This window comes from Triticum urartu, chromosome 7 (assembly GCF_003073215.2).
Source record: "Triticum urartu cultivar G1812 chromosome 7, Tu2.1, whole genome shotgun sequence".
In the NCBI taxonomy this organism is placed as follows: Eukaryota; Viridiplantae; Streptophyta; class Magnoliopsida; order Poales; family Poaceae; genus Triticum; species Triticum urartu.
In genome coordinates this window covers 69,458,597-69,471,264 of record NC_053028.1, presented here as the reverse complement: position 1 = coordinate 69,471,264, position 12,668 = coordinate 69,458,597, and positions in this window count along the sequence as shown.

The window sequence follows — 12,668 nt, the reverse complement described above, 5'->3', positions numbered from 1 at the left end:
AACCATTATAACTCATAGCTAATCAAGCATGTCACATGAAACTATGATCTCTAGTTGTCATTGCAAACATGTTTATTCATAATAGGCTGAATCAGGAACGATGAACTAATCATATTTACAAAAACAAAAGAGGTCGAGTTCATACCAGCTTTTCTCATCTCAGTCAGTCCATCATATATCATCATAATTGCCTTTCACTTGCACGATCGAATGATGTGAATAATAATAATAGTGCACGTGCATTGGACTAAGCTGGAATCTGCAAGCATTCAATAAACAGGAGAAGACAAGGCAATATGGGATCTTTTGTCAGATCAACAATAATGCATATAAGAGCCACTTCAACAATTTAATTATGGTCTTCTCCTATCGACCCCAAAAGAAAAGAAAAGAAATAAAACTATTTACACGGGAAAGCTCTGATACGTCTCCAACGTATCTATAATTTTTGATTGCTCCATGCTATATTATTTACTGTTTTGAATGTTTATGGGCTTTATTATACACTTTTATATCATTTTTGGGACTAACCTATTAACCCAGAGCCCAGTGCCAGTTTCTGTTTTTACCCTGTTTTAGGGTTTCGAAGAAAAGGGAAACCAAACGGAGTCCAATTGACCTGAAACTTCATGGAACTCATTTTTGGAAGGAAAGAAGCCCAGAAGACTTGGAGTGCACGTCGGAGGATCTGCGAGGAGGTCATGAGGCAGGGGGGCGCGCCCACCCCCTGGGCGCGCCCTCCACCCTCGTGAGCCCCTCGTGGCCTCCCTGACGTACTTCTTCCGCCTGTATATCTCCATATACCCTAAAACATCGGAGAGCACAATAGATCGGGAGTTCCGCCTCCAGAAGCCTCCGTAGCCACCGAAAACCAATCTAGACCCGTTCTGGCACCCTGCCGGAGGGGGCAATCCTTCTCCGGTGTCCATCTTCATCATCCCGGTGCTCTCCATGACAAGGAGGGAGTAGTTCTCCCTCGGGGCTGAGGGTATGTACCAGTAGCTATGTGTTTGATCTCTCTCTCTCTCTTGTTCTTGATTTGGCACGATCTTGATGTATCGCGAGCTTTGCTGTTATAGTTGGATCTTATGTTTCTCATCCCCCTCTTCTCTCTTGTAATGAATTGAGTTTCCCCTTTGAAGTTATCTTATCGGATTGAGTCTTTAAAGATTTGAGAACACTTGATGTATGTCTTGCCGTGGATATCTGTGGTGACAATGGGATATCACGTGATTCACTTGATGTATGTTTTGGTGATCAACTTGCAGGTTCCGCCCATGAACCTATGCATAGGGGTTGGCACACATTTTCGTTGTGATTCTCCGGTAGAACTTTGGGGCACTCTTTGAGGTCCTTTGTGTTGGTTGAATAGATGAATCTGAGATTGTGTGATGCATATCATATAATCATACCCACAGATACTTGAGGTGACATTGGAGTATCTAGGTGACATTAGGGTTTTGGTTGATTTGTCTCTTAAGGTGTTATTCTAGTACGAACTCTAGGGCTGTTTGTGACACTTATAGGAATAGCCCAACAGATTGATTGGAAAGAATAACTTTGAGGTGGTTTCGTACCCAACCATAATCTCTTTGTTTGTTCTCCGCTATTAGTGACTTTGAAGTGACTCTTTGTTGCATGTTGAGGGATAGTTATGTGATCCAATTATGTTAGTATTGTTGAGGGAACTTACACTAGCGAAAGTATGAACCCTAGGCCTTATTTACACGCATTGCAATACCGTTTACGCTCACTTTTATCATTACTTACCTTGCTGTTTTTATAATTTCAGATTACAAAAACTATTATCTACTATCCATATTGCACTTGTATCACCATCTCTTCGCCGAACTAGTGCACCTATACAATTTACCATTGTATTGAGTGTGTTGGGGAGACAAGAGACTCTTTGTTATTTGGTTGCAGGGTTGCTTGAGAGAGACCATCTTCATCCTACGCCTCCTACGGATTGATAAACCTTAGGTCATCCACTTGAGGGAAATTTGCTACTGTCCTACAAACCTCTGCACTTGGAGGCCCAACAACGTCTACAAGAAGAAGGTTGTGTAGTAGACATCAAGCTCTTTTCTGGCGCCGTTGCCGGGGAGGTTAGCGCTTGAAGGTATATCTTTAGATCTCGCAATCGAGTCTTTTAGTTTCTTGTTTTATCGCTAGTTTAGTTTATAAAATAAAATTACAAAAAAATGGAATTAAGTTTGCCTCATACTCTTCATCTTTTTAATATCTTTCGTGAGTATGATGGAAAGGAAAATTGTGCCAAAGTGTTAGAAGAAGAATGCATTAAAATGTTTGGCTCTAAATATTTGAATGATGAGCATGATTGCAATGTTGTTAGTATGAATTCCTTGAATATCCATGATGCTAATGATATGCAAAGCCACAAGCTTGGGGAAGCTATGTTTGATGAAGATGATATTTTTTGTCCCCCAAGTTTTGATGAGCAAATTTATTATGATGAAAGCATGCCTCCTATCTATGATGATTATTGTGATGACATGTATGCTTTAAAGAATAATGATAACCATGAAACTTTTCATCTTGATCTTAATTTTCAATCACATGATAATTATTTTGTTGAGTTTGCTCCCACTATTATTCGTGAGAAGAATTTTGCTTATGTGGAGAGTAGTAAAATTTATATGCTTGTAGATCATGAAAAGAATGCTTTAGGTGCTGGTTATATTGTTTAATTCATTCATGATGCTACTGAAAATTATTATGAGGGAGGAACTTATGATTGTAGGAATTGCAATAATATCAAGTTTCCTCTCTATGTGCTTAAAATTTTGAAGTTATGCTTGTTTTACCTTCCTACGCAAGTTGATTCTTGTTCCCATAAGTTGTTTGCTCACAAAATCCCTATGCATAGGAAGTGGGTTAGACTTAAATGTGCTAGTCATATTCTTCAAGATGCTCTCTTTATGTTTCAATTCTTATCTTTTATGTGAGCATCGTTGAAATCATCATGCCTAGCTAGGGGCGTTAAACGATAGCGCTTGTTGGGAGGCAACCCAATATTATTTTTGTTCCTTGCTTTTTACTCCTGTTTAGTAATAAATAATTCATATAGCCTCTGATTATATGTGGTTTTATTCTTTTAATTAGTGTTTGTGCTAAGTAGAACCTTTGGGAAGACTTTGGGAAAGTCTTGTTGATCATGCTGTAAAAAACAGAAACTTTAGCGCTCACGAGAATTGCTTCCATTTTTTACTGGAGAGTGCTATTTAGTTAATTATTTTTGCAGATGATTAATAGACAAATTACTCAGGTCCACCAATTTATTTGAGAATTTTATGAGTTCCATAAGTATACGTTTGATACAGATTACTACAGACTGTTCTGTTTTTGACAGATTCTGTTTTCTATGTGTTGTTTGCTTATTTTAATGAATCTATGGCTAGTAAAAGAGTTTATAAACCATAGAGAAGTTGGAATACAGTATGTCTAACACCAATATAAATAAAGAATGAGTTCATTACAGTACCTTGAAGTGGTGTTTTGTTTTCTTTCGCTAACAGAGCTTACGAGTTTTCTGTTAAGTTTTGTGTTGTGAAGTTTTCAAGTTTTGGGTAAAGATTCGATGGACTATGGAATAAGGAGTGGAAAGAGCCTAAGCTTGGGGATGCCCAAGGCACCCCAAGGTAATATTCAAGGACAACCAAGAGCCTAAGCTTGGGGATGCCCCGGAAGGCATCCCCTCTTTCATCTTCGTTCATCGGTAACTTTACTTGGAGCTATATTTTTATTCACCACATGATATGTGTTTTGCTTGGAGCGTCATTTTATTTCATTATGTTTTGCTTGCTGTTTGAATAAAATACCAAGATCTGAAAATCTTAAATGTTAGAGAGTCTTCACATAGTTGCATAATTATTCGACTACTCATTGATCTTCACTTATATCTTTCGGAGTAGTTTGTCGTTTGCTCTAGTGCTTCACTTATATCTTTTAGAGCATGGTGGTAGTTTTATTTTTAAGAAATAGATGAACTCTCATGCTTCACTTAGATTATTTTGAGAGTCTTAAATATCATGGTAATTTGCTTAAAATCCTAATATGCTAGGTATTCAAGAATAATAAAATTCTCTTATGAGTGTGTTGAATACTATGAGAAGTTTGATACTTGATAATTGTTTTGAGATATGGAGATGGTGATATTAGAGTCATGCTAGTTGAGTGGTTATGAATTTGAGAAATACTTGTGTTGAAGTTTGTGATTCCCGTAGCACGCACGTATGGTGAACCGTTATGTGATGAAGTCAGAGCATGATTTATTTATTGATTGTCTTCCTTATGAGTGGCGGTCTGGGACGAGCGATGGTCTTTTCCTACCAATCTATCCCCCTAGGAGCATGCGCGTAATACTTTGCTTTGATAACTTGTAGATTTTTGCAATAAGTATATGAGTTCTTTATGACTAATGTTGAGTCCATGGATTATACGCACTCTCACCCTTCCACCTTTGCACCGTGCAACTTTCGCCGGTACCATAAACCCACCATATACCTTCCTCAAAACAGCCACCATACCTACCTATTATGGCATTTCTATAGCCATTCCGAGATATATTGCCATGCAACTTTCCACCGTTCCGTTTATTATGACACGCTCTATCATTGTCATATTGCTTGCATGATCATGTAGTTGACATTGTATTTGTGGCAAAGCCACCATTCATAATTCTTTCATACATGTCACTCTTGATTCATTGCATATCCCGGTACACCGCCGGAGGCATTCATATAGAGTCATATATTGTTCTAAGTATCGAGTGGTAATTGTTGAATTGTAAGTAGATAAAAGTGTGATGATCATCATTGTTAGAGCATTGTCCCAGTGAGGAAAGGATGATGGAGACTATGATTCCCCCACAAGTCGGGATGAGACTCCGGACGAAAATAAATAAAAGAGGCCAAAGAAGCCCAAAAAAAAAAAGAAAAAAGAGGCCATAAAAAAAGAGAAGGCCCAAATAAAAAAATAAAAAAATGAGAGAAAAAGAGAGAAGGGGCAATGCTACTATCCTTTTACCACACTTGTGCTTCAAAGTAGCACCATGATCTTCATGATAGAGAGTCTCCTATGTTGTCACTTTCATATACTAGTGGGAATCTTTCATTATAGAACTTGGCTTGTATACTCCAATGATGGGCTTCCTTAAAATGCCCTAGGTCTTCGTGAGCAAGCGAGTTGGATGCACACCCACTAGTTTCTTTTGTTGAGCTTTCATACACTTATAGCTCTAGTGCATCCGTTGCATGGCAATCCCTACTCACTCACATTGATATCTATTGATGGGCATATCCATAGCCCATTGATACGCCTAGTTGATGTGAGACTATTTTCTCCTTTTTGTCTTCTCCACAACCACCATTCTATTCCACTATAGTGCTATATCCATGGCTCGCGCTCATGTATTGGGTGAAGATTGAAAAGGTTTGAGAACATCAAAAGTATGAAACAATTGCTTGGCTTGTCATCGGGGTTGTGCATGATTTAAATATTTTGTGTGGTGAAGATGGAGCATAGCCAGACTATATGATTTTGTAGGTATAGCTTTCTTTGGCCATGTTATTTTGAGAAAACATGATTGCTTAGTTAGTATGCTTGAAGTATTATTATTTTTATGTCAATATTAAACTTTTGTCTTGAATCTTATGGATCTGAATATTCATACCAGAATTAAGAAGAATTACATTGAAATTATGCCAAGTAGCACTCCACATCAAAAATTCTGTTTTTATCATTTACCTACTCGAGGACGAGCAGGAATTAAGCTTGGGGATGCTGATACGTCTCCAACGTATCTATAATTTTTGATTTCTCCATGCTATATTATTTACTATTTTGAATGTTTATGGGCTTTATTATACACTTTTATATCATTTTTGGGACTAACCTATTAACCCAGAGCCCATGCCAGTTTCTGTTTTTACCCTGTTTTAGGGTTTCGAAGAAAAGGAAAACCAAACGGAGTCCAATTGACCTGAAACTTCACGGAACTCATTTTTGGAAGGATAGAAGCCCAGAAGACTTGGAGTGCACGTCGGGGGATCTGCGAGGAGGTCACGAGGCATGGGGGGCGTGCCCACCCCCTGGGCGCGCCCTCCACCCTCGTGAGCCCCTCGTGGCCCCCCTGACGTACTTCTTCCGCCTGTATATCTCCATATACCCTAAAAACATCAGAGAGCACAATAGATCGGGAGTTCCGCCTCTAGAAGCCTCCGTAGCCACCGAAAACCAATCCAGACCCATTCTGGCACCCTGCCGGAGGGGGCAATCCTTCTCCGGTGTCCATCTTCATCATCCCAGTGCTCCCCATGACGAGGAGGGAGTAGTTCTCCCTCGGGGCTGAGGGTATGTACCAGTAGCTATGTGTTTGATCTCTCTCTCTCTCTCTCTCTCGTGTTCTTGATTTGGCACGATCTTGATGTATCGCGAGCTTTGCTATTATAGTTGGATCTTATGTCCCCCCCCCCTCTTCTCTTTTGTAATGAATTGAGTTTCCCCTTTGAAGTTATCTTATCGGATTGAGTCTTTAAAGATTTGAGAACACTTGATGTATGTCTTGCCGTGGATATCTGTGGTGACAATGGGATATCACGTGATTCACTTGATGTATGTTTTGGTGATCAACTTGCGGGTTCCGCCCATGAACCTATGCATAGGGGTTGGCACACGTTTTCGTCATGATTCTCCGATAGAACTTTGGGGCACTCTTTGAGGTCCTTTGTGTTGGTTGAATAGATGAATCTGAGATTGTGTGATGCATATCGTATAATCATACCCACGGATACTTGAGGTGACATTGGAGTATCTAGGTGACATTAGGGTTTTGGTTGATTTGTGTCTTAAGGTGTTATTCTAGTACGAACTCTAGGGCTGTTTGTGACACTTATAGGAATAGCCCAATGGATTGATTGGAAAGAATAACTTTGAGGTGGTTTCGTACCCTACCATAATCTCTTCGTTTGTTCTCCGCTATTAGTGACTTTGGAGTGACTCTTTGTTGCATGTTGAGGGATAGTTATGTGATCCAATTATGTTAGTATTGTTGAGGGAACTTACACTAGCGAAAGTATGAACCCTAGGCCTTATTTCCACGCATTGCAATACCGTTTACGCTCACTTTTATCATTACTTACCTTGCTGTTTTTATAATTTCAGATTACAAAAACTATTATCTACTATCCATATTGCACTTGTATCACCATCTCTTCGCCGAACTAGTGCACCTATACAATTTACCATTGTATTGGGTGTGTCGGGGACACAAGAGACTCTTTGTTATTTGGTTGCAGGGTTACTTGAGAGAGACCATCTTCATCCTACGCCTCCTACGGATTGATAAATCTTAGGTCATCCACTTGAGGGAAATTTGCTACTGTCCTACAAACCTCTGCACTTGGAGGCCCAACAACGTCTACAAGAAGAAGGTTGTGTAGTAGACATCAAGCTCCCAACAAGCAAAAGAAGAACAGGAAATATTTTTGGATTTTCTTTTTAATTACTACTACAAGCATGGAAAGTAAACTAATTAAAAGCTACAACTAATTTTTTTGGTTTTTCTTAAGGTTTATTAAACACACAAGAAGAAAGTGTAAAAAGGAAAATAAACTAGCATGGATGATACAATGAAAAAGTATGAGCACCAACATCTAGCAGTGAGTGTGTGAACATGAATGTAATGTCAGTGGGAAATACGTACTCCCCCAAGCTTAGGATTTTGACCTAAGTTGGTCTATGGCCACGGCTGGCCTGGCGGATATCCATAATAATAGTTGGGGTCGTACTGCAAAGAAGAAGAAGAAGAAGAAGACTCCGATTGCCACTGGTTGACAATCATCTCCGGATCCCACTGGTAATTAGACTGTCGTGAAGGATCAACTTGTGGTTCCGGCTCTGGCTCCATGGCTGGTGCAGGGTTCCGGTAGGCGTGAATAGCCTCTAACAGAACAAGGTACTGGCCTGCAGATAAATCAAACAAAGAAGGAGCAGGCAGGGTAATAGTCTCAGGATGATGTTTATCAAAGAACAATTTGTATTTAAGCTCTCCTTCCCTATTCTTAACAATAAAATCATGTGCCACCATACTTTTATAATATAAATAAACACGAGGCAGTACTTTTTCTTCCTTCTCATAATGCCTAATAGGTATGTTAAAATGTGCAGCTAGGCATGAAGCGTAGATGCCTCCAAAGATGGGCCCCTTTGTACGGTTCAGACTTAACCGTTTAGCAATAATGCCGCCCATACTAATAGAGTTATCACCATATAAACCGTGGAGCAAAATAATAATATTAGGGACACTAAGGTTTCCACAGTTCCCGCGACCAATTAAACAACGACTAGCAAATAATGCAAAATAGCGTAAAACAGGAAAATGTATACTAGTGATTCGTGCATCGGAAACCTTCCTTGTTTCCCCTACAGCGATAGTATCAATAAACCCATCCATATCCTCACGATGTGGTTCCTCTGTCTTGCCCTCGAAAGGGACTAAACAAACCCAACAAAAATCATAAAGTGACATCTCCTTATGCTCATCCTATAAATGAAACTCCACCGTAGGTGGTGAGTTCCTAGAATGGAAATGAAAGTTTTGCACAAAGATATTTGTGAGTAAGAGATGCTGATCGCGTTGGTCGTGGAGGAAAGCGGTGAGGCCTGCATTCTTAGCCATTTCATAAAAATCTTCATAAATCCCGGTTGCTCTCAAGAAATCATCGGAAGGCCATTCACACGACCAAACCTCCGCGGTGCGAGGTAGATTATACTTAGGCTTTGGTGCCTTTTCCTTCGAGCTTCGGCTCGATGAGCCCCTCAAAAGTCTCTTCATCATTTTCTGAAAAATTCTGAAATTTTTAGTAACTTCAAAATAAAAGTAAACCAAACTCAATAATATTGATAGCAACTACTCCTACAAGTGCCTAGGGCCTATATCATGCATCAAAACTACTTTTGACCATATAAATTTGACATGCAAGCTCAAGAACAGGGTCACCTAAGCAGCAAAAATTTGCAATGAATAAAGCACTAGAACAAAAACTAATTGGACCAATGGAGGAGTCACATACCAAGGAACAATCTCCCCAAGCAGTTTTGTGAGAGGTGCTTTGAGCAAGGAGATCGAAAATGGCAGCAAACCGAGCTTGGACTCGGGTTTGAGCTGGTTATTCGTGTTTGGGGGAGGAAGAAGGAGTGTGTGGGTGAAAGGATAAGTGGAGGAGGGCCACCGTGGGCCCACGAGGCAGGGGGCGCGCCCTCCACCCTCGTGGGTAGGTGGTTGACCCCCTGTTGTGTTCTCAGTGCCAAATATTCTCAAATATTCCAGAAAAAAATCATATTTAAATTTCAGGGCATTTGGAGAACTTTTATTTTTGGGGTATTTTTATATTGCACGGATAATCAGATAACAGACAGAAAAATACTATTTTTATTTTATTTAATATAAATAACAGAAAGTAAAAGTGGAGTACAGAAGGTTGTGCCTTCTAGTTTCATCCATTTCATGATCATCAAAAGGAATCCACTAACAAGGTTGAACAAGTCTTGTTAACGAACTCATTCTGAATAACATGGAACTGGAGAAATTTCGAATAACACTATGTTACCTCAACGGGGATATGCACATCCCCAATAATAAGAATATCATATTTCTTCTTGATAGCGGAGAACAAAGGAAGAGATTATGGTAGGGTACGAAACCACCTCAAAGTTATTCTTTCCAATCAATCCGTTGGGATATTCCTATAAGTGTCACAAACAGCCCTAGAGTTCATACTAGAATAACACCTTAAGACACAAATCAACCAAAACCCTAATGTCACCTAGATACTCCAATGTCACCTCAAGTATACGTGGGTATGATTATACGATATGCATCACACAATCTCAGATTCATCTATTCAACCAACACATAGGACCTCAAAGAGTGCCCCAAAGTTTCTACCGGAAAATCATGACGAAAACGTGTGCCAACCCCTATGCATAGGTTCATGGGCGGAACCCGCAAGTTGATCACCAAAACATACATCAAGTGAATCACGTGATATCCCATTGTCACCACAGATACGCACGGCAAGACATACATCAAGTGTTCTCAAATCTTTAAAGACTCAATCCGATAAGATTACTTCAAAGGGGAAACTCAATCCATTACAAGAGAGTAGAGGGGGAGAAACATCATAAGATCCAACTATAATAGCAAAGCTCGCGATACATCAAGATTGTGCCAAATCAAGAACACGAGAGAGAGAGAGAGAGATCAAACACATAGCTACTGGTACATACCCTCAGCCCCGAGGGAGAACTACTCCCTCCTCATCATGGAGAGCACCGGGATGATGAAGATGGCCACCGGAGAGGGATTTCCCCCTCCGGCAGGGTGCCGGAACGGGTCTAGATTGGCTTTCGGTGGCTACAGAGGCTTCTGGCGGCGGAACTCCCGATCTATTGTGCTCCCCGATCGTTTTAGGGTATATGGAGATATATAGGAGGAAGAAGTACGTCAGTGGGCCACGAGGGGCCCACGAGGGTGGAGGGCGCGCCCCCCTGCCTCGTGGCTTCCTCGTTGATCCCCTGACGTGCACTCCAAGTCTTCTGGGTTGCTTCTGGTCCAAAAATAAGTTTCGTGAAGTTTCAGGTCAATTGGACTCCGTTTAATTTTCCTTTTCTGCGATACTCTAAAATAAGGAAAAAACAAAAACTGGCACTGGGCTCTAGGTTAATAGGTTAGTCCCAAAAATCATATAAAATAGCATATAAATGCATATAAAACATCTAAGGTTGATAATATAATAGCATGAAACAATAAAAAATTATAGATACGTTGGAGACGCATCAGTACATCGCATCCGGTTTTGAAGACTTTCTAAAGGTTCCAGCCCTTGTTCTACCGGTTTTGGGAAACTTTTTGAAGGTTCCCAAGCATTGTTTTTTATTATTGGTTTTTGGTGTCTTTTTTACCCCATAAACCTCCCTGTTCCAGCAATGTATTGGGAAACTGGAAGTGAAAAGGTAAACTATGATGGCGAAGAACAAACCACAACCCATTAAAATAGGGAATCAACGGAGAAGACGGTTGACAAAAAGGAAGGAAGGAGAAGGAGGCTAATGGAGAAACAACAACAAGAGATGGCAGTGCAGGGGGTGGTAACAAGGGTGAATGAAACAAGCCAAGCGGGGGCGGCGACACGAGCAGTGGCGAATCTACAGAGAAAATGGAGGGTGGGATGGGCTTCCTATGTCAGGCAAATATATATTGTGTTGGGCTGACAAATGCCTGGATTGAGCTTTTAAACTGGTAGTAAAACTAATTTTGCAAAGCTGGATGGGGGGACGCTAAGCCTGTTAAAGCCCCCCTAGTAGATTCACCACTGGACACGAGGGAGGAATACAGATGGTGGAACAGACGAAAAGTTAGGTCAAGAAACCTAAAATTTTATGGACTAAAGTGAAAAGGAGAAAACCCAAAATGATCTCCAAAAATGTTTGCTTTTTCGTAGTTTGTTCCTGTATTAAAAACATGTTAAATTTTTGGAAAAATGTTTCATGTTTTAGAAAACTCTTCGGGATTGGCAAAATTTGTTCGTGTTTCTTATAAAATCGGAACTACAAAAAATTTGCAATATAGAAAATTTGCAACATTTCAAAACTACTTGCAATTTTCAAGAATTGTTTTCCAAAATCTCAATGTTGTGTTTTGTCCATATACTGTTTTGCTCCTTGATGTTCAGTTGTCGTTGTCTGGCGTAGTGGCTAATGGCTCGCAGTCAGTTTTTTTTTGCCGTGTGTGAGGTTGTGGGATCAGCTTTTGTGGGAGCTCCTATTCGGCGTTGTTAGCACCGTTTAGAGCAGCTGGCGTGAGCAGAGTGAGCGGATGGGGCCGGCTCAGTAACTTGCGCAAAAGAAAAATGTGAAAAAAATCGTTAATGTTATACGCGAGAACCAGAAATCAAACTACGCTCAGTAACATCAACAGCCACGCACAACAACCACTAGACAAGGGTCCCATTGTCGACTACAATCAGGAAAGAGCATTATTTGAGCCTTCTTCTAGTACAACATTAACATATATGTATACCTAGTACAAATTATTTTTTAAAATTACAAAAAGTAAAAAAGGCAAGTATTTGTGAATACAAAAATTTCCAAGGATTTTGAAAAGGAAAGTTCAAGAGTACGAAAAAGATTTTATTGATTTTTCTAAAGTCCATCCATTTTGAATGAACAACTCATCCATTTTTAACAAACAACTCATCCATTTTGGAAAAAATCATCTATTCTGAAGAAAAGCTCACAACATTTGAAAAAAGTTCATCGATTTTGAAAAAATACACATATTTCAAAAAACATAACAAAAATTGAAAATCGTTTTTGAAAAAAGTTCATCAATTTTGAAAAATTTCATGAATTTGAAAAAAAGTTCATCGAATTTGGACAAAGTTCACTGAATTTGTAAAAAGTGCATCGATTTTGAAAAATAGTTCACCGAATTTGTAAAAAGTGCGTCAATTTTGAAAAAAAGTTCACCGAATTTGGACAAAGTTCACTAAATTTGTAAAAAGCACATTTCGAAAAAATATTCACCGAATTTGACAAACGATAAACGAATTTGAAAAAAAATCTTAACTGATTATGAAAAAATG